This window comes from Bos javanicus, chromosome 4 (assembly GCF_032452875.1).
Source record: "Bos javanicus breed banteng chromosome 4, ARS-OSU_banteng_1.0, whole genome shotgun sequence".
NCBI lineage: Eukaryota > Metazoa > Chordata > Mammalia > Artiodactyla > Bovidae > Bos > Bos javanicus.
The window spans coordinates 90393662-90417492 of NC_083871.1; the positions used below are offsets into that span (position 1 = coordinate 90393662).

Here is a 23831-nt window from a genome sequence, read left to right on the forward strand (position 1 = left end):
TTTTTTATTGAAGTATAGTTGACTTACAATGTTGTGTAGTTTCATGTATACAGCAAAGAGAATCAGTTATACATATATCCACTCTTTTTTTAGATTCTTTTCCTATATAGACCATTACATAGCACTGAGTGGAGTTCCCCATGCTATACAGTAGGTCCAGACACACTTTTTTTTTTTTTTAATGGGTCTCAAACTCTGTGACAGATTTTTGGTCAAGTTGCTTCCATTAAAAAGTATTAATTTTAAAATTAATTTAATTAATTTTAAAAATTAATTAATTACTTAGAGCTGCCACACACAAAGCATATGGTCCACAAACCATTCTCCTTTCCTTCTGAAGGTTTTATGATGTATTGTTATCATTAACCAGTCTTTTACTATTAAACTTCAATGGCCAGTTGAGACAAACAGTTCTGAGACCATTCTTCCACCACTGATTAAGACCAGGGCAGCAGATATTGGGAGTAATATTCATTTAGCCTTCTGAGCTTTCTGGGCGGACTTGGTGACCTTGCCAGCTCCAGCTGCCTTCTTGTCCACTGCTTGGATGACACCCATGGCAATTGTCGGTCTCATGTCACACACAGCAAAATGGCCCAGGGGAGGATAGTCAGAAAACTTCTCAAAACGCATGGGCTGGCCAGGAACCATATCAACAATGGTGGCATCACCAAATTTCAAGAGTTTGGGGCCATCTTCTAGCTTTTCCCCAGAACAATGATCAATCTCCTCCTGCAACTCAGCAAACTTGCAAGCAATGTGAACTGTGTGACAATCTAGTGCAGGGGCCTATCCAGCACTGATTTGGCGTGGATGGTTCAAAATGATCACCTGAGCTGTGAAGCCAGCTGCTTCCATTGGTGGGTCACTTTTGCTGTCGCCAGCCACAGTGTTATGACAAACATCTCTGACAGACACGTTCTTGACATGGAAGCCCACACTCCCCAGGAAGGCCTTCACTCAGTGCTTCATGGTGCATTTCAACAGACTTCACTTCAGTTGTTACACTGACCAGAGCAAAGGTGACTACCAGGCCAGGTATGAGAACACCAGTCTCCACTCAACCCATAGGGGCAGCACCAATGCCACCGATTGTATAGACATCTTGGAGGGGCAAATACAAGGGCTGGTCACTTGGGCAAGCTGGTGGCAGGATGCAATCCAGAGCTTCAAGCAGGGTGGTTCCACTGACATTGACATCCATGTGGGTGACTTTCCATCTCCTGAACCATGGCATGTTAGCACTTGGCTCCAGCATGTTGTCACCATTCCAGCCAGAAATTGGCAGAAATGCTGCTGTCTCAGGATTGTAGCCAATTTTCTTAATATAGGTGCTGACTTCCTTAACAATTTTCTCCTATGTCTTCTGGCTGTAGCATGGCTTGGTGGAATCCACTTTGTTAACTCCAACAATTAGTTGTTTCACATCCAGAATGAAAGCCAGAAGGACATGCTCACAGGTCTTCCCTTTTGTGGAGATACCAGCTTCAAATTCACCAATACCAGCAGCAACAATCAGGACAGCACATCCAGCCTGGGATGCGCCTGTAATCATGTATTTGATGAAGCCCCTGTGTCCTGGGACATCAATGATGGCCACATAGTGTTTGCTGGTTCTCGAATTTCCACAGGGAGATATCAGTGGTGATACCACACTCACGTTCAGCTTGCAGTTTGTCCAAGACCCAGGCGTACATGAAGGAGCCCTTTCACATCTCAGCAGCCTCCTTCTCGAACTTTTAATTGTTTTCTTGTCAATCCCACCACATTTGTAGATCAGATGGCCAGTCATGGTAGACTTCCCTGAATCTACGTATCTAGTGACAACAATGATGATGTGGGTCTCTTCCTTTCCCATGTTTGCTTAGGTTTAACGGTGGTTTTCATGACACCTGTGTCCTGGCAGCAAACCTGTTGCAAAAAAGTTATTTATTCTTTATAAAAGATGAGAACGTAAATAATTCTTTTGACTACTTTCCATTTTCACTTTCGATTCATACCACCAATGAATGGCATTTACAGTTTAATATCATCTTAACTTTTTGTTACCTCTAAACTTTCAGAAAATATGCTATAGTCCTGTGTTTTTCCTTTGTATTATTGTTTTCTTGATTTCCATCTGAGTAACAGCAGTCTTCTATAATACTTCTAATTACAAGTGTTTAATTCGGTATCTTATATTATGTACACCTTTACCTTTTAAAGTTTGATGTCATTTTACTTATCTGAAAATCAGACATCAATATATTTATTATCTGTCCTTGCTGTGCTGTGCTGAGTCCCTTCAGTCATGTCCGACTCTGTACGACCCTATGAACTACAGCCTGCCAGGCTCCTCTGTCCATGGGATTCTCCATTGGAGGGAGATGGGAGGGAGATTCAAGAGGGAAGGTATATATATACATATATATACCTATATATATGTGTGTGTGTATATATATATATATATATATATATATATATACACCTACAGCTGATTCATGTTAAGGTTTGGCAGAAAACAACAAAATTCTGTAAAGCAATTATCCTTCAATTAAACAATAAATAAATTAGAAAAAATAATACTGGAGTAGATTGCCATTCCTTTCTCCAGGGGCCTTCCCTGATCCAGGAATAAAACTGGTTTGTTTTATGTCTGACCTGCATTGGCAGATAGGTTTTTTTTTTTTTTACCACTAGAGCCACCTGGGAAGCTCTGTCTGGGAAGCTAAGTCAAAAGATGTAAGGCAACAAATAGAGTTTACATTATTATAACCATGAAAACTAAATTAGTAGTACACATTCTTCTCTGTGTTCAGTTTCTCTCACTAAGTGAAAGTGAAAATGAAAGTCGCAGAGTCGTGTCTGACTCTTTGCACCCCCATGGACTATACAGTCCATGGAATTCTCCAGGCCCAAATACTGGACTGGGCAGCTTTTCCCTTTTCCAGGGGACCTTTCAAACCCGGAGATCGAACCCAGGTCTCCTGCACTGCAGTCGGATTCCTTACCAGCTGAGCCACAAGAGACAAAGGAAGCCTTGTCTCTAACCAAGGACCATTCTAAATGTAATTAGCGTAAAATTAATTTCAAATAGATTCACTTCTCTTGATATTCCATCCATTGGTAAGACATGAAGCATTTTAATGTGCTTCTTTAGCTTTGTAAAACACCCCCTCCTCCTTGAGTTTTTACTCAACTACTTTAATTAATAAATCTTTATATCCTGAAGGCATGAAATGCTACCATTTTTATCCCAGTTACTAGTATTTCCCTGATCCTACCAGCGTTCTCCATTTTCTAATTATTATCTGAGCTGGTTGCTCTCTAAACCATCTGTAGAATGGTCAGTTTGTGACTCTCCTGAGTTGGATTCTTATTTACTGATTCTGCCCTCTAATCTTGTGGTAAAAACTGCTAGTTCCAATTTCTTTCTTTCATGACTTTTTGCATAAGCAGATACTTTTGGAGACATTTCCTAATGCTCTTGCATTAATTTTAAGAATGTTACTGGAATGGAAGTTTGTGGAGAGGTAGCTTTTACTTTTCCTTTCATGCATCGGAAAAGGAAATGGCAACCCACTCCAGTGTTCTTGCCTGGAGAATCCCAGGGACAGGGGAGCCTGGTGGCTGCCGTCTCTGGGGTCACACAAAGTCGAACACAACTGAAGCGACTTAGCAGCAGCAGCAGCAGCTTCTTCAAGGCTAGCTTTCATGCACCTAAAGTTATAAAAATTTCTCCAATGTCCAAATGACTTTCATAATAAATTTTTGTAGAAATTATTAACTGGTGCACTTAAAGAAGGTCTGGATTAATCTGTTTCTTGTTTTTCCATTTTAATAAGCTGTGGTTAGTTAAATACAATTAATTTTTATATTGAACTGGTTGAGTTTAGAAATGAAAGGTAGCTAAATGTAATCGTACACATTAAAATATGAATTATAAAGCAAAGATTATTTACATTATATCATTCAAAATAGATTTTATATATTGATTTCCATGAGTACAAGATGATAGCTTTTTTACACTGCAGTCCCCAGTAACTACCCCATGAAAATATTATGCATATGTTTGATGAATAAAGAATCAGGAGAGAGATATTAGGGAAGAAGCCACTCCATTTTCAAAACCACCTTTAAGTTGAGGATATCACTGAAGACTTTTACAGTTTTTCTAACCACATCATACCTAGAATTGTCACTGTTGGGTAACTACTGTTTGACGAAATATGAGCTGCATGCATTATTTTCTCTTGCTGCATAACAAATTACCACAAACTCAGCAGTTTAAAAAACATCTATTTATTTTCATTATGTCTGTAGGTAGGAAATCTGGGAACAATAAAATATTCTTCTTTGGGTCTCACTGGGCTAAACATTATGCTCAGGGTCTCACTCGGCTAAAATCATTGGGTTAAGCCATACTTATGTTTCTCATCTAGACCTCAGGATCCTCTTCCAAACTTACTGGGTTTAATTCCTAGAAGTTATAGGACTGAGGTTGTTTTCCTGCTAGGTATCAAGCAGGGACGATTTTCAGCTGCTTACAGGCAGTTCCTTACCATGTACCATCTGCTATAGACTGAATCGTGTCTCCACCAAAGACACTTCTCACAGTCATTTCAGAGCAAGGATGTTTACTTTCTTTCAGGTCAGACAGAGAACACTTCAGATGTCCTTTTCTGTAACCAAGTGCAGGAAATAAAGGGCTCACATAATTAGGTCAAGCTCACTTCAACCATCTCTCTTTCTTAAGATCAACAGATTTGTGACTTTGCTAAGTTGCTTCAGTCATGTCCAACTCTTTGTGAGCCCCTGGACTGGAGCCTGCCAGGCTATTTTGTCAATGAAATTCTCCAGGCAAGAGTACTGGAGTAGATTGCCATTTCCTTCTCCTGATTTAGGACCTTAAACACCTACAAAATCCCTTTAAAGTGTCATCTAGATTTATGCTTAATTGATTATCCGGAAGAGGGTGTTTGTATACCAGAGGCTAGGATCTTGGGGACTACCTTAGAATTTAGCCAGCCAGAATATATGTATGTCTTTAATTAAAAAACTTTAATGACCACATTAAAAAATAAGAAGAGACTCTGTAAACTTGAATTAACCACATTTTATTTAGCCAAATATACCTAAGATATTACTATTTAACATGTAACAAGTATAAAGTTATTAATGACATAATTTACATTTTTTCATGCAAAAAGTTAGAAACCCAGTGTGTATTTCACAGTTACAGCACATCTCAGTTTTGACCATCAGTATTTCAGGTACTCAGTAACCACAAATGACTAGTAGCTCAATAATACAGCAATTATAGGTATAACTTGGGTAAATTGTAAGTATAGTTATGGATTACCTTACGAATTTAAAGAAAGCAGAGTATCATTACAATACTTCCTGAGACTGAAAGATTACATTGAAAATAAATTTCAGGAATAATAGTAAATAATCCACATTACTGGATACACTTTTCTTTCAGCTTGAATTTAAGCTTAAATAACATAAAGTAAAATAAAAGTAATTTAAAAAAAGAAAACTGTAAATTACAGAATTCAAGTAGAAAGTAACATTTTGTTAAGTCTCTTAAAAATGTTGTTTCTTCTCATATTTAAATGCTTATTTGTGAATAATACTAGATTTAAATTATGTCATTTAAAGTTTCATCCAAATAATTCTACCTTCATAGTACCATTTCAATAATTAATAAATGTATAATTTACTAAAAATAATGAATATAAACCTGGCCATTGCTTAACACAAATCCTAGTGGGCAGGCAAGTCTTTATTTAATTTGTACAGAGGGCAGTGAAATATCTATCTTTGTATATTTCAGTGGTTTAATAACATTCAAATTATAATTGTCTTCTTCAAGCAAGTAGTAAGTTGTTATTTCCTATTTTGCAAACAGCATAAAGGCTGAATCAACAAATAAGATGCATTTGTGCTGACATCTTTTCAACAAATGTAGTTAGAGTTGAAATGATAAAAAGCAGAGGTAAGACTACTTATATTGTTGATACCACATTCTTTATTATATTTCTTACAATAATAATAATATTTATTTTTCTGAGGAATATTATTCCAACCAAGATTATAATACCACAATGCCTGGATTAGTAACCACTACATGATACTTTCTTCTAATGGACTTTAAATATTATTAAATAATGAAACTATTATATAAACATGTGACAGGGTTTTAATTCATCAACTATAATTTACTAACTTGAGCACTCTACCTTTTAAGTTGAACAATACCAACCAGCTTCTTGGCGTCATTGACAACAGAAACACCTAATTACTATTCATAGAGATGTAATTCTCCCACTTGATAAGTTTAAAATGTTCAAAAGATTTTTCGAACCATGCTTTTAATTGTTTTAACCCATTATATCATTTGACCACTTTGGATTAGCACAGACACCCCACTTCTTAAATGTTCCCCTGAGGGATTCTTTTTCATTGATCTCATTTGACACTCTTCTTCAGGGGGGTATGGACAGGAAATTATGCTGTTGAATTTTTTCCTTACTTGGATTGTGATTGGCTGGGGCCCCCAAATTCTAGCTTGTTTACCCATATGCCTACCCTAAAATAAGTAGAGAAAAATCATGCTGCAACACGCCTGTCACACAATTGTCCTGTCAGCTTAAGACTGGTGAGAGATTGTTAAGCTCAGTGGTGAAAACATGTGAGAAAAGGAAAAGGAAGTAGAAGGAAAAAAACACGTAGTGATGAATGTTTACTCTGAAGTATATTCTATTTTGGGCTTGTCTAGTGGCTCAGTGATAAAGAATCTGCCTGCCAATGTAGGAGACACAGGTTTGATCCTTGGGTTGTCCCCCGAAGAAGGAAGTGGTAACCCGCTCTAGTATTCTTAACTGGGAAATCCCATAGACAGAGGAGTCTAGTGGGCTACAGTCCATAAATAGTCAGATACAACTGAAGTGGCTAAACAACAACAAATATCCTATTTTATAATGTTCTATTTTATAGGACAAGCAGTGTGTAAGCAATATGTTTCAACCAGAGCTATATTTCTCTAGTCACAAATTTTCTTTTGAGCTACAGAACCAAGCTTAACTCATTAGCTACTTACAGTAGAATTAGAAAATAATTCATAAAATATTATTTGTTTTTGATACCACAGCCTCCTCAACATGCCAGTATATTTTCACCTTCTTTCACTATAAAACCCCTTGAGTTTTCTGTTTGTTTATTGCCTTTCATTTCCACATCTTATTTTTCTAGTCTCAGTTAAGTTTATTTCAGTCAGGACTGTGTATCCTATTTTCAGTGTCATTATCAATAAATCTAATAATGAATTCTCAACCCTTAGTTTATCTGTCAGTAGAATTTGACTCTTTTTTTAAATGAATGCTTTTCTTGATGTGTTTTCTTTATTTGCCTTTCAAGATATCCATTCTTGGTTCTCTTTATTTAACTAGTAGTTCCTTTTTGGTTCTTTTTGTTGGTTCTTCTGAACTTTCCCAAACTCTAAATACTGGGAGTATCCACAGGTTGTGGGGAATTCTTCTCTAATTCTTCTTACTTTTTTTTAGTCCTTAGAGACAGCCCTATCCCATTTCATCATCTAGGTTTATAGAATGTCTGTAGTGGATGTCTCTGGTTCTATGCTGTGTTCTTTGAGGCCCCCTCTGATTTCAGGCTTAATGGCAGCTCCATGCAAACTCTGAATTATCTTAGAGTGACATGGTTCCCACTTTAAGCACATTTCTATCTTCTTCCCCAGAATTTTTTAAAAAACATTTGACCCAGAAGGAAAGACAGCGGGGATATCCAGAGTGATATAAAACTCCTGGAAACAACTATCTGATAATGATGGAGAACAGGAACAAATAAATAAATAAATTTCCCAGCCTTCTGTCATTTAGATGGAAACTTCCAGAAATCTGTGCACTTCTCCAGAGGTTCTTGCAGAATCAAATGTCCAATACTTGCAACATCAGTCTCAATCATACACATGGACTCTAGAGTTTTCTCCTTCTCTGTCTCTATGCCTGCATTCTTACTGCTACCTCTGCTTCCAAAGGACCCCTCATACATGAATTGCTGCAAATAATCTGTTTTTTCCAAGCTAAAATTAAGGCACAATCTCTACTCTGCTGCTGCTGAGTCACTTCAGCCATGTCCGACTCTGTGAGATCCCATAGACGGCAGCCCACCAGGCTCCCCCGTCCCTGGGATTCTCCAGGCAAGAACACTGGAGTGGGTTGCCATTTCCTTCTCCAATGCATGAAAGTGAAAAGTGAAAGTGAAGTTGCTCAGTCGTATCTGACCCTCAGTGACGCCATGGACTGCAGCCTACCAGGCTCCTCCATCCATGCGATTTTCCAGGCAAGAGTACTGGAGTGGGGTGCCACTGCCTTTTCCAATCTCTAACATCTTCCAAATTTACATCTGTTACAAACTTAAGAATTTTCAGCAACAAAGCTAACCACCTATTCATCCTCCTCTTTGGTCTATCAAATAGGCATGCCAAATATTATTACCAATTTGGTTTAAACCATTATCATATTTTGCTTGAATGACTGGAATATAATATTAACTTGTCTCCATGCTGCAATTTTGCTTATTCTTTCAATTTCTCCACACCAAATGCCAGAACAATCTTTTAAAAATGAAAGTCAATGTTTAAATTTAACACTTCCCAGATTTTTCATCTTATTTAAAAATTTTTTTTGTTTTTATACTGACCTACAAAACCCTAAATCATTTGGCCCTTACTACCCCTTTTGCCCCATTCCCACTTATCCTGTTCAAGTCACAGTAGATTTATTACTGTTTTTCTTCCCCTTGATATCCACTCAGCTACTGTCACATTCTTGATGTTTCTGTTCTTTATCACCTTACCAAAGAATCTTTCCTGATTATCTTTTATAAAACAGCAAAGCCCCATTGGGTCACTCTTTTTGCCCCTTTTCCCCCCTTGTTTTGTTATCTTCATAGAATGAGGCTAACTCTGACATATTTTATACATATTCTTTTTATTTCTATTTACTTATGGTTTATAGTAAGGTTCATAAGGGCAAGGATTGTTTGTTTATTGATTTTTCATTACCAAGTAACTGTTCAATAGCTAAAACAATGCTTGAAAGTAAAAGTGTTAGTCACTCAGTCATGTCCAACTCATTACAACTCCATGGGCTGTAGCCCATGAGGCTCCTCTGTCTATGGAATTCTCCAGGCAAGAATACTGGAGTGGGTAGCCACTTTCTTCTTAAAATATAACTGACTGAACTAATACTGAATATCTACTTAGTCACTGATTTGCTGATAAATATGTATTTCAAGAAACTGACATGGAATTCAAACAATGCTCAGATCATAGAAGAAAAGGGAAATTAAGACAATATTTTGTTTTAGCAGATTCATATGTATCATGTATTATTTTGTCTCATATCTGTATTTCTCACACAAATAAGTTAAAATTTCCATAATATGTTGTCTCTGGATTCCAGTGAATAGTCATGAACATTCATTCACTATTTTCTGGGCTGGGCACGCCAATCATTTTAAATCTTTGTTATTAGTCTCATTGGCATGGTAATCCTTGTGTGGCATGATAGCTGCTGCTGGGACAAAGCCATGAAGTCATTCAAACTCATGTTGTGGTGCCACAGTTAATACCTTCACATCTACGTGAATTGGGAGCAGGGGAGCCTGAGAAAATTTATCAACATAAAGGTACATTTATGTAAGCCCCTATTACTTTATCAGGCAGTTGGACAAAATTGTCATTAAACTGAAATTGCTCTTCTGGTTATGAAAATAATCATAACTTGAGAGTAGGTCAATGGGACTTTGAAATTATCAGTGGGGTTGAAAAGAAAGTCAAGATTATATTCTCTTTTTTGCCATAATTCATTATTTAGGAATATTTATTCTGAAGAATGGGGCTTCCCTGGTGGCTCAGAGGGTAAAGTGTCTGCTTGCATTGTGGGAGACCTGGGTTCGATCCCTGGGTCGGTAAGATCCCCTGGAGAAGGAAATGGCAACCCACTCCAGTATTCTTGCCTGGAAAATCCCATGGACAGAGAAGCCTGGTAGGCTACAGTCCATGGGGTCGCAAAGGATAGGACACGACTGAGCAACTTCACTTCACTTCACTATTCTGAAGAATTTTGGGCTTCCTAGATGGCACAGTTGGAAAAAGAACTTGCCTGTCAATGCAGGAGACATAAGAGATGCAGTTTCAATCCCTGGGTCAGGAAAATCCCCCGGAGAAGGGGATGGCAACCCACTCCGGTATTCTTGCCTAGAGGTCCCAAAAAGTTCAGACAGAACTAAAGGACTTAGCACACACTCTAAAGAACTGGGCTTCTCCGGTGGCTCAGTGGTAAAGAATCCTCCTGCCAATGCAGGAGACGTGGGTTTGTTCCCTGGGCCAGGAAGCTCTCTGGAGAAGGGAAACAGCTAACCCACTCCAATATTCTTGCCTAGAAAATCCCATGGACAGAGGAGTCTGGTGGGCTCCACAGTCCATGGGGTGGCAAAGAGCTGGACACAACTTAGTGACAAACAACAACAAATTAAAGAAGTAAAAATTTATAGATACCAGTTATGTTAAGTATGCCAATGCAGATGATGAAATCATTCACAGAAGCATTATTAAGGGAAGAAAACAGAACTTTTATTCACTATTCAAGGGAGCAAAGGGGCCAGACAGAGTGATCTCAGCCCAGAAGAGTGGGAATTTGAGTCTTTTTATTGAGTTTCAAAGGGCAAGGAACAGTAAAGAGGGGTTGGGCTCATATCTATTCTGGTCCACAGTTATATCTGGGTCAGCTGTGCTTCTGTAGGATGTGGTTTTTCTGAGAATCTGTAACTTCTTGCCTCCAGTAATTTTTCAGTCCTTGGGTGTCGGAAAGAGACTTAATAGAGGCCCTTGAGAGGCTCCACTCTATTTTAAACAATGTTAGATGGGTTTACAAATTAGCTACAATTTTGAATGCTAAAATATTTAACTTTAATTCTAAAATATACATCTGTTATGTATTAATAGTATATTAATAGATATTATATGTCATATTGCATACTTATGTAGCACATAAAATCTACATATTTTAATTTTAATGGTAAAATATACATCCTGAAATAGTAAATACAAAGTCATTACAAGAGGAGAAGAAGAAAGATATTACTATTAAAGATGAACATTTGAATTAAAAAGGCTAGTACTTTTAGTCTAATTTTACTCTTAGAGTTATATTATTTAGAGGAGATTCTATTTACATAATCCTTATCTCAAAAATAAATGTAGGATTGAACTTACCTACAGGAGAGCTAAGGGATTGGAATAACAAATGTTATTACACTAGATCTTAATACTTAGTAAAATATTAACATATATAATCAATAATGTGCTTCTTTACAAGCTAATCAATAATTTAATTCTCTTTAATATAATATGATGGAAGTGAAAGAGGAGAGTGAAAAAGTTGGCTTAAAGCTCAACGTTCAGAAAACTAAGATCATGGCTTTCTGTCCCATCACTACATGGCAAATAGATGGGGAAACAGTGGAAACAGTGTCAGACTTTATTTTTTTGGGCTCCAAAATCACTGCAGATGGTGACTGCAACCATGAAATTAAAAGATGCTTACTCCTTGGAGGGAAAGTTATGACCAATCTAGACAGCATATTAAAAAGCAGAGACATTACTTTGTCAACAAAGGTCCATCTACTTAAGGCTATGGTTTGTCCAGTTGTCATGTATGGATGTGAGAGTTGGACTATAAAGAAAGCTGAGTGCCACCTGATGTGAAGAGCTGACTCATTTGTCCTTTAGCTAGTTATAATTTCATTGGCTGGAGTGATCATGGGGATAATCACATCCAACCAATCTTGGGGAAATAGAAACAGCTGCATAATATAGACATAGAACTCATTACATCTCATGTAATATTCATAGCATTTTTCTTATATCTTGCTTATTGCCAAATAATATGATCATTTGAATAGAAATCAGAAACATAGAAAAGCTCATTTTTACTATCTCCAACAAATCAGTCTGTTCTCATTTTCCCTGCTATTCTTTTAGTCTTTGTTCAAATGTTACTATAAATTTTACAAAGCCATAATTATAGTTTATATAATTAAATGACAAATGTATTATGATAAGTTCCATATTTTGCTCTTTTGCACATTATATATTTGATAATTTGTGCCATTCTTTCAACACTCTAAACACATTTACTCAGTGCCTGCTTTGTTCCATAAATTGTCATAAATGAAGTGGACAAAAATTAATAAGTTACACTTTTGGTTTTCAAGTAGCTCCCAATGTTATAGGCAAATTGATATGTAAACAGTGTGAAAATTTATAATAAGAAATCATGTATTATAATATAGACACTGCAAAGGTGATGAAACTAAAGAATAATCAACTCAATGTTTATAAATGAGTGTTTCCAAAGAATACTGCTTATGCTACTGAACTCACTAAAATAATAGCTCATTTTATGGGAACTGAATTGAATTGCCATGATCCAATAATTAATATCCTTACACAAAATAAATTAGATATGTTAAACACTAATGCTAATATTTAAGAGATGAAGAATTTAAAATAAGGCATAGAGTGTTATGTACTGAGTGTTTATCCCCTCCCCCCACCTAAAATTCACATGTTGGAATTCCAATCCCCAATGCAATGAACTGCTGCTGCTGCTGCTAAGTCGCTTCAGTCATGTCCGACTCTATACGACCCCAGAGACGGCAGCGCACCAGGCTCCCCCGTCCCTGGGATTCTCCAGGCAAGAACACTGGAGTGGGTTGCCATTTCCTTCTCCAATGCATGAAAGTGAAAAGTGAAAGTGAATTCACTCAGTCGTGTCGGACTCCTAGCGACCCCATGGACCGCAGCCCACCAGGCTCCTCCGTCCATGGGATTTTCCAGGTGAGAGTACTGGAGTGGGGTGCCAGTACCTTCTGCAATTCCCAATTAAGATATGGGGCTTTGGGAAAGTAATGAGAGATAGAAGAGGTTATGAGGATGGGGTTAGTGTTCTTATAATAAAAGGAAGAGACTAGAGCCTCTCTGTCTTCATCAAGTGAGTGTTAGTCACTTAGTTGTGTCCAACTCTTTTTCTAACCCATGGACTGTAGCTTGCCAGGCTCCTCTGTCTGTGGTATTCACCAGGCAAGAACACTGGAGTAGATTGTCATTCCCTTCACCAAGGGATCTTTCTGACCAGGGGATCCAACCCAGGTCTCCTGCATTGCAGGCAGATTCTTTACCATTTGAGCTATCATCAAGTGAGGATACAGCCAAAAGGTCAGATCAGATCAGTCGGTCAGTCATGTCCGACTCTTTGCGACCCCATGAATCGCAGCACGCCAGGCTTCCCTGTCCATCACCAACACCCGGAGTTCACTCAGACTCACATCCATCGAGTCAGTGATGCCATCCAGCCATCTCATCCTCTGTCGTCACCTTCTCCTCCTGCCCCCAATCACTCCCAGCATCAGAGTCTTTTCCAATGAGTCAACTCTTCGCATGAGGTGGCCAAAGTACTGGAGTTTCAGCTTTAGCATCATTCCCTCAAAGAAATCCCAGGGCTGATCTCCTTCAGAATGGACTGGTTGGATGTCCTTGCAGTCCAACGGACTCTCAAGAGTCTTCTCCAACACCACAGTTCAAAAGCATCAATTCTTTGGCACTCAGCCCTCTTCACAGTCCAACTCTCACATCCATACATGACCACTGGAAAAACCATAGCCTTGACTAGACGAACCTTGGTTGGCAAAGTAATGTCTCTGCTTTTGAATATGTTATCTAGGTTGGTCATAATTTTCCTTCCAAGGAATAAGCGTCTTTTAATTTCATGGCTGCAGTCACCATTTGTAGTGATTTTGGAGCCCAGAAAAATAAAGTCTGACACTGTTTCCACTGTTTCCCCATCTATTTCCCATGAAGTGGTGGGACTTTATGCCATGATCTTCGTTTTCTGAATGTTGAGCTTTAAGCCAACTTTTTCACTCTCTACTTTCACTTTCATCAAGAGGCTTTTCAGTTCCTCTTCACTTTCTGCCGTAAGGGTGGTGTCATCTGCATATCTGAGGTTATTGATATTTCTCCCGGCAATCTTAATTCCAGTTTGTGTTTCTTCCAGTCCAGCGTTTCTCATAATGTACTCTGCATATAAGTTAAATAAGCAGGGTGACAATATACAGCCTTGACGAACTCCTTTTCCTGTTTGGAACCAGTCTGTTGTTCCATGTCCAGTTCTAACTGTTGCTTCCTGACCTGCATATAAATTTCACAAAAGGCAGATCAGATGGTCTGCTATTCCCATCTCTTGAAGAATTTTCCACAGTTTATTGTGATCCACACAGTCAAAGGCTTTGGCATAGTCAATAAAGCAGAAATGGATGTTTTTCTGGAACTCTCTTGCTTTTTCTATGATCCAGTGGATGTTGGCAATTTGATCTGGTTCCTCTGCCTTTTCTAAAACCAGCTTGAACATCAGGAAGTTCATGGTTCACATATTGCTGAAGCCTGGCTTGGAGAATTTTGAGCATTACTTTACTAGTGTGTGAGATGAGTGCAATTGTGCGGTAGTTTGAGCATTCTTTGGCATTGCCTTTCTTTGGGATTGGAATGAAAACTGCCCTTTTCCTGTCGTGTGGCCACTGCTGAGTTTTCCAAATGTGCTGGCATATTGAGTGCAGCACTTTCACAGCATCATCTTTCAGGATTTGGAATAGCTCAACTGGAATTCCATCACCTCCACTAGCTTTGTTCATAGTGATGCTTTCTAAGGCCCACTTGACTTCACATTCCAGGATGTCTAGCTCTAGGTCAGTGACCACACCATCATGACTATCTGGGTCATGAAGATCTTTTTTGTACAGTTCTTCTGTGTATTCTTGCCATCTCTTCTTAATATCTTCTGCTTCTGTTAGGTTCATACCATTTCTGTCCTTTATGGAGCTCATCTTTGCATGAAATGTTCCTTTGGTATCTCTGATTTTCTTGAAAAGATCCCTAGTCTTTACCATTCTGTTATTTTCCTCTATTTCTCTGCATTGATCACTGAAGAAGGCTTTCTTATCTCTTCTTGCTATTCTTTGGAACTCTGCATTCAGATGTTTATATCTTTCCTTTTCTCTTTTGCTTTTCACTTCTCTTCTTTTCACAGCTATTTGTAAGGCCTCCCCAGACAGCCATTTTGCTTTTTTGCATTTCTTTTCTATGGGGATGGTCTTAATCCCTATCTCCTGTACAATGTCACTAACCTCATTCCAATAGTTCATCAGGCACTCTATCTATCTAGACCTAGAATAGACAGATAGGTCTAGGCCCTTAAATCTATTTCTCACTTCCACTGTATAATCATAAGGGATTTGATTTAGGTCATACCTGAATGGTCTAGTGGTTTTCCCTACTTTATTCAACTTAAGTCTGAATTTGGCAATAAGGAATTCATGTTCTGAGCCACAGTCAGCTCCTGGTCTTGTTTTTGCTGACTGTATAGAGCTTCTCCATCTTTGGCTGCAAAGAATATAATCAGTCTGATTTCGGTGTTGACCATCTGGTGATGTCCATGTATAGAGTCTTCTCTTGTGTTGTTGGAAAAGGGTATTTGTTATGACCAGTGCATTTTTGTGGCAAAACTCTATTAGTCTTTGCCCTGCTTCATTCCGTATTCCAAGGCCAAATTTGCCTGTTACTCCAGGTGTTTCTTGACTTCCTACTTTTGCATTCCAGTCCCCTATAATGAAAAGGACATCTTTTTTGGGTGTTAATTCTAAAAGGTCTTGTAGGTCTTCATAGAACCGTTCAACTTCAGCTTCTTCAGCTTTACCGGTTGGGGCATAGACTTGGATTACTGTGATATTGAATGGTTTGCCTTGGAAACGAACAGAGATCATTCTGTCGTTTTTGAGACTGCATCCAAGTACTGCATTTCGGACTCTTTTGTCGACTATGATGGCCACTCCATTTCTTCTGAGGGATTCCTGCCCACAGTAGTAGATATAATAGTCATCTGAGTTAAATTCACCCATTCCAGTCCATTTCAGCTCGCTGTTTCCTAGAATGTTGACATTCACTCTTGCCATCTCTTGTTTGACCACTTCCAATTTGCCTTGATTCATGGACCTGACATTCCAGGTTCCTATGCAATATTGCTCTTTATAGCATCGGACCTTGCTTCTGTCACCAGTCACATCCACAGCTGGGTATTGTCTTTGCTTTGGCTCCATCCCTTCATTCTTTCTGGAGTTATTTCTCCACTGATCTCCAGTAGCATATTGGGCACCTACTGACCTGGGGAGTTTCTCTTTCAGTATCCTATCATTTTGCCTTTTCCCACTTGCAAATCCAGAAAGAGCACTCTTAACCAGGAATTTAATTAGCTGGCATATTGATCTTAGAATTCCAGCCTCCAGAACTCTGAAAAATAGCAGTCCAGTCTATGATACATTTGTCTTAGAAGCCCAAGCTAACTAACACAGGAGTTTAATAATGAGATGAGTTTGGGAGGACCTTTTTAACCATCTGTGTGTGTTTGCCTGGAGTAGGAAATGGCAACCCACCCCAGTATTCATGCCTGAAGAATCCCATGGACAAAGGAGCCTGGTGGGCTACAGTCCATCAGGTCACAAAGAGTTGGACACGGCTGAAGTGACTTAGCCCACACACATGTGTATGCCTGGAGTATGGTGAAACACTCAGTATTGTTGAGTCTAGAGGATTCATTTAGATTTGCACACTGGTTAAGTGCTGATCTAAGCCAGGAGTGGTGGGAGGAACAATCTGTTGAATCAACAAACCAGAATTGAGCGGCAGCAGTTAAGGTGTCACGTTTCTGTGTCGTGGACTCCCCTTTGTTCAGTGGAAAAGAAAACCTCTATTCTGGTGCCTCTAGAAGCTGAGCTAGATGACACTGAAGAGGGCAGCTCCCGTGTCTACCTGTCAACAAGGCTGACAGGCAGAAATGGGCTAGGTTCCCAACCATTCTCAACCCTGAAGCAGAATTCCTGTCAAGCCAGGGAACAGGAACAAGATGCAATGACAGATATCAGCAGTGGGAGGGTACGAACAATCCCCCGCAGGCCCTATACTGTCTGTCACAGCTCCTTGAAGGAAAGCAAAAAACTAGCAGGCACAGCAAATTGAATCCACTTTACTTATTAAGACATGGTCACCTGGGCACACTATTTGTGGTCAAGAGAACTCTGAAGTTATCTTTGCTGGGTTAGGTTCCCATTTCATTTCTCATCTCCAGCATCACAAAATGTTTTCCTTAATTGATAATAGCAAATTCCATTTACTATAATGATAATAAATTTATATGTAAGAGACAGAGGGATTTTACTTTTCCAAATGAAGTTTAGTTTATATTTCAAGCTACATAAAAACATTTGCAATAAAATAAAAATGTAATTAAATATGTAAAAAACAGCCTATAAGAAATAGTCTCAAGAAGTTGAGAAACACTGATAACATATTGGAGATTATTCTTTTGCACTCTAACTGGATTTAGATTAATCCTTCTTTCTGCTGTCCTTTGGTAGAGAAGGAATTTTCCTTCAGGTAAAAGTGAAGTTCTTAAACTAAGAGTGCAATTGATTTCATTATTTTTATAGAAGGACAAAAATTTGTTCCTGAATTATATTCTAAATATGCATTTGCTGTTGTATATTGAATAAAATTTCCAAATTTTAAATACTTTAGATGAAAGCCTGTGAAACTTTGTAATAATTCAAATAATACAAATAATTATTTGTAATAATTTAAGCATACACTTAAAAAAGAATTACAAAAAGTAGATATTAGAGGAGCTGTGCTTTACTTATAATTTATACCTTGATTTTAAAAAAATCTGATTCCTTTATTGCAGGATAATATTCCCTTAGGATGGCATTGTTTAACTTCTCCTCATGCATGGAGAAATAAATGACCTAAAACCAAAGCATTAAATGACTTTTCCTTTATCATTTTCTATTCCTTTTTTTAATGTAACAGAATGTGTATTTATATTTGCATCCTCCAATACTCAAAAATAATAAAGGGAAATATAATGGAATTTAGAATCACTAAAAAAATGTCAAATTGGTATAGCTCCCTATTTTACAATGTTGAATAGTTAGAAAATAAAGTAAATACGTGCCCTAGTCACCAGTTTTGATAGACATAATATACTATGTTTTCACCTTTCAAATGATAATTTATTCATCATTTAATACACTTGGGTCACAATTTCAGCTCTATGTTATTAAACTTGCTAAAATAAATTACAATATCTGTTAGAACACTGTCTCTTACTCCCTGCAATTTTCACATTTTTTTTCCCTACCAAGAAAACAAAATGAGGAGAAAAATTATTGGCAATAATTTTATAAATGGAATGGTAGGAATTCCACTTACATACAAGAAATAGGATTTAAGTGTTTCTGATTTCACACTGTTCTTTTTAATTCATTCATAGTTTTTGATATTTTCAATCTATGGGAAATTTAAAAGATAAATTGACCCAATTTATGTGTACTTAAAAGATCTTGATTTTATCTTTATTGGTTATTTTCTTTCTATATTTATTTTCATTAGTTACCCAAACATTTTTTTATGAAAGTGAAAAGTGAAAGTGTTAGTCGCTCTGCTCTGTCATGTCCAACTCTTTGTGATCCCATGGACTGTAACCCGCCAGGCCCCTCTGTCCATGGAATTTATCAAGCAAGAATACTGCAGTGGGTAGCCATTCCCTTCTCCAGGGGATCATCTGACCCAGGGACTGAACGCAAGACTCCCACATTGCAGGCAGATTCTTTACCATCCGAGCTACGGAAGCACCAAAATTTATATGTGTAATTATGCCATGTTTCCTTTTATGTTTGCTTACAGATTTTCTTTGACATAAAATTTAAGTAAATTAAAATACACATACTTTTGCTATGTAATTTTATATTTTTTAACAAATAACCTACATTTCTATCCAAATATAGAATATTTGATCACCAAAGGAAATGTCCATTTCCCGTCTCTGCCAAACATCTCTTTCTGTTCAATTCAGTTTCTCACTTGTGTCTGACTCTTTCAACCTGATGATCTGCAGCAGGCCAGGCTTTCCTGTCCATCACCAACTCCTGGAGCTTGCTTAAACTCAATTCCATAGACTTGGTGATGCCAAGACTTTCACTTTCATCAAGAGGTTCTTTAGTTCCTCTTCTCTCTCTGCCTTAAGTGGTGTCATCTGCATCAGTTCAGTTCAGTTGCTCAGTCGTATCCGACTCTTTGCGAGCCCATGAATCATAGCACACCAGGCCTCCCTGTCCATCACCAACTCCCGGGGTTCACTCAGACTCACGACCATCGAATTAGTGATGCCATCCAGCCATCTCATCCTCTGTTGTCCCCTTCTCCTCCTGCCCCCAATCCCTCCCAGCATCAGAGTCTTTTCCAATGAGTCAATTCATTACATGAGGTGGCCAAAGATTCAGAGTTTCATCTTTAGCATCAGTCCTTCCAAAGAACACCCAGGACTGATCTCCTTTAGAATGAACTGGTTGGATCTCCTTGCAGTCCAAGAAACTCTCAAGACTCTTCTCCAATACCACAGTTCAAAAGCATCAATTCTTCAGCGGTCAGCTTTCCTAACAGTCCAACTCTCACATCCATACATGACCACTGGAAAAACCATATCCTGACTAGACGGACCTTTGTTGGCAAAGCAGTGTCTCTGCTTTTCAATATGCTTTCTAGGTTGGTCATAACTTTCCTTCCAAAGACTAAGCATCTTTTAATTTCATGACTGCGATCATAATCTTCAGTGATTTTGGAGCCCCAAAAAATTAAGTCTGACACTGTTTCCACTGTTTCCCCATCTACTTGCCATGAAGGGATGGGACCGGATGCCATGATCTTAGTTTTCTGAATGTTGAGCTTTAAGCCAACTTTTTCACTCTCCTCTTTCACTTTCATCAAGAGGCTTTTCAGTTCCTCTTCACTTTCTGCTATAAGGGTTGTGTCATCTGCATATCTGAGGTTACTGATATTTCTCCCGGCAATCTTGATTCCAGCTTGTGCTTCTTCCAGCCCAGCATTTCTCATGATGTACTCTGCATATAAGTTAAATAAGCAGGGTGACAATATACAGTCTTGACGTACTCCTTTTCCTATTTGGAACCAGTCTGTTGTTCCATGTCCAGGTCTAACTGTTGCTTCCTAACTGGCATACATATTTCTCAAGAGGCAGGTCAGGTGGTCTGGTATTCCCATCTCTTTCAGAATTTTCCACAGTTTATTGTGATCCACACAGTCAAAGGCTTTGGCATAGTCAATAAAGCAGAAATAGAAGTTTTTCTGGAACTCTCTTGCTTTTTCAATGATCCAGCAGATGTTGGCAATTTGATCTCTGGTTTCTCTGCCTTTTCTAAAACCAGCTTAAACATCTGGAAGTTCAAGGTTCACGTATTGCTGAAGCATATCTGAGGTTATTGATATTTTTCCAAGCAATCTTAATTCCAGTTTGTGCTTCATCCAACCAACATCTCCTTAGAGGTGAATATTTGATTTATTTTTCTTCTCCATAGATTAATTTTATCTATTCTAGAAATTCATATGCCATTGTATGAATAGAACACAATTAGTTATCCATTCCCTGTGGTTTGGCATTAGTGTAATTATCAAGTTTGGAAATAAACTATTCTAGGTAAAGTTGCTATAAACTTTCATGCATAAGTGTTTCTGTGGACCTCTATCATTATTTCTCTTGGGTGAATATTTAAGAGAGTATTTTCTTTGTAATATGTTAGTTGTATGTTTACTTTTATTAGCACCTGGTCATCCTCAATAAAAGAGAGTTATAATTGTGTCACATTTTCACCATCTTTCTATAGAAACCTTTTTCATACGTGCCCTTCTAGTATGTGTGTGTTGCTAAGTCACTTCAGTCGTGTCTGACTCCTAGTGACCCCATGGACGGCAGCCCACCAGGCTCCCCTGTCCCTGGGATTCTCCAGGCAAGAACACTGGAGCAGGTTGTGTGTGTGTAGCGATGCCTTATTGTTGTTTTATTTCACATTTTGCTGATTTAATTCATGTTTATGTGACTATTGGTACCTCATTTATCTGACTTTGAGAAGTGTATATTCAAATATTTTGATAATTTTCTTATTCAATTCTTTGTCATTTGTGTTGAATTGAGACATTTTGATTATATATGATAAAACTTCTTCACCAGATGCATATTTTACATTTTTTTCCTCTGAGTTCATGCCTCATTATTCTTAAAATAATGTATTTGGATGACATGAAGTATTTAATATAGTTTAACTTATCAATTATGTGTTTTAGGTTATTTCAAACAAATCTTTGCCTGCTCTTAGTTCACGGCTTTATTCTTGTGTGTTCCCTTCTAGATGTTTTATATATCTAGCTTTTACACATAAATAAGTGGTCTCTCGCAAATTAACTTATGAATAATAGGAGGTAAGGGTGTGGTTTTTTTCTTGTATCTATTTTGCAAATTGATAGACAAGTTTTCTAGCACCATTTATTAAGAAACTTTCATTTCCCCATTGAATTGCTCTGACACTTTTTTGAAGTTAACTGACTCTATATGAGTGTCGATTTCTGTTCTATCTCTATTTGCTTAGTTATACATATTACAGTATTTTGATTACTATTATTTTACTGTATACTTGATGTCCAACTTCTGTCTTCTATTTAAAGAATATCTTAGATCCTTTGCATTTTTATATGGATTGTGGTTGCTGAGTCATGTCTGAGTCTTTGCGACCCCATGGACTATGGCCTGCTAGGCTCCTCTGTCCATGGAATTCTCCAGGCAAGAATACTGTAGTGGGTAGCCTTTCCCTTCTCCAGGGGATCTTCCTGACCCAAGGTTCAAACCCAGGTCTCCTGAATTGCAGAGTGATTCTTTACCGTCTGAACTACCATGATTTTAGAGTTATTTTGTCCATTTCTACTGAAAAAACATCTTGGGATTATGATTTGTATTACCTTAAATCTTATGGATCACATTGGAAAGAATGGACACTTTTAGAATGCAATATTAATGATGAATATAATATGTATTTTTAATTTATTAAAACCAACTTTTTTTTGTGAATACTTTTCTGTTTTTAGTTTTCATTGTGGATATTTTGCATATCCTTTGTGAAAATTATTCCTAAATATTTTATTTTAATGATTCTTTTTTCATATTTCTAATCACTTAATGCCAATATAGGAAGAATGTGATTAATTTTTGCCTTTAAATTGTATGCCTTTCAAATGTCATTTGTTCGTTCTAAGTTTTTGTTTCTCCCTTAAGACGTTTTAATTAAAGTATTATGTCTTTGTGAATAGGTAGTTTTACTACTTCCTTTCTGATAATATATTCTTATTTTATTCCTTTATTTCACTGGCTTGGGCATCAAATTAAATATTATATAAAACTGATAAAAGAAAATATCCTTATATTTGATCTTGATCTTAGGGAGACTGTATTGTTAGCCATAGGTTTTTCCAAATAAGTGTTTGCTTGACAATATCTAGTTATTAAGTCACTGTCTATAGATACTGTGATTCAGAACATTAGAAAATTTATCAGCATACTGCTATTTTGCTCATTTCTCTCTGTCTTTATATGTTGGCATTTTAAAATATTTTATCACATGAATTTTTTTAAAATATGTTTTCCAATTTGGACTAGACAGATTAGGTCAGCCCCGTGTGAGCTGCATAATTACCAAAGTAAGAGTATAAAAAGATCGGAGTTGTGCATGCATAAAAGGGGCATGGACTTCCCTGGGGGCTCCCATGGTAAAGCAGGAGACCCAGGTTTGGTCCCTGGGTCGGGAAGATCCCCAGGAGAAGGAAATGGCTGCCCACTCCAATATTCTTGCTTGGAGAATTCCATGAACAAAGGAACCTGGCAGGCTACAGTCCACGACTGAGCTGCTAACACACACACACACACATATGGGATGTATATCTGTTGGGTGTGTATGATGTGCTGTAGGTATGGGTAAGGAAATAAGGAAGATAGATATTGAAGACACATAAATCTTATTATTTTTCTCCATTCTGTGCTATTCTGATGAGACATTATGGTAATACACTCTTTAATAAAAAAGAACTATTAAACAAGACAGAATTTTTAGACAAATGAGAGATGATCTAACCGTTAACATGGAAAAATCAATTGTGTGAGCCTCACAATTGACACATTAATCATGCTCTTCACAAAATGTAAGGGATCATGATGGATACTGCTAGTATGATTATTGTTTGTTGTAGAAATGTTTGTTGGTATATGAATTATTCTGTATAATTTCTTACAATAACAGTTCTTCAGGGAATTAGTCCACATTATCAACATCAGAAAAGGGTCATTTTCTCTTCTTCCTCTCTCTGTATTTGTCTCAAAAATCTAAAAGTTCATCATGAAGTGAGGGGAGGTGATTTATATTTTAAAAATCAAGTGTGAGGTTTCAAAGGTTGGCCACCATTTCACCCTGTTTCTTCTCTCTCATTTAGGGAATACCTAAAGGGGACAAACACCCTATGAGGTTTTCTACAGAAAATGCCTACCAATTCTAAGTTCTGTCCCTTTGTCTGCTGAATAAATATGTGCCAAGTTGCTTGGAGCTCACCACGATTCTTTTACATTTTTAATGTTTCTTTAGCTGTTTGATTTATCTTTGCAACCACAGATATCCTTTATAAGAATTTCAATTGACTGAAGCAGTACCTATTCACGGACACAGTTGTTGATGACCTGCAGGACTCACCATTGTTATAAACTGTCTTAGAGTTGCTGATGAGTCCACAAAGGTAGTTTGTGTTGAGTAGAAAGAATAGGAGAAGT

General features: G+C 37.6%; 1 pseudogene; it reads right to left on the reverse strand.

The window, feature by feature from the left end:
- Window positions 1-296: 296 nt before the first annotated feature.
- On the reverse strand, window positions 297-1879 carry LOC133246821 (elongation factor 1-alpha 1-like; annotated as a pseudogene).
- Window positions 1880-23831: the final 21952 nt, after the last annotated feature.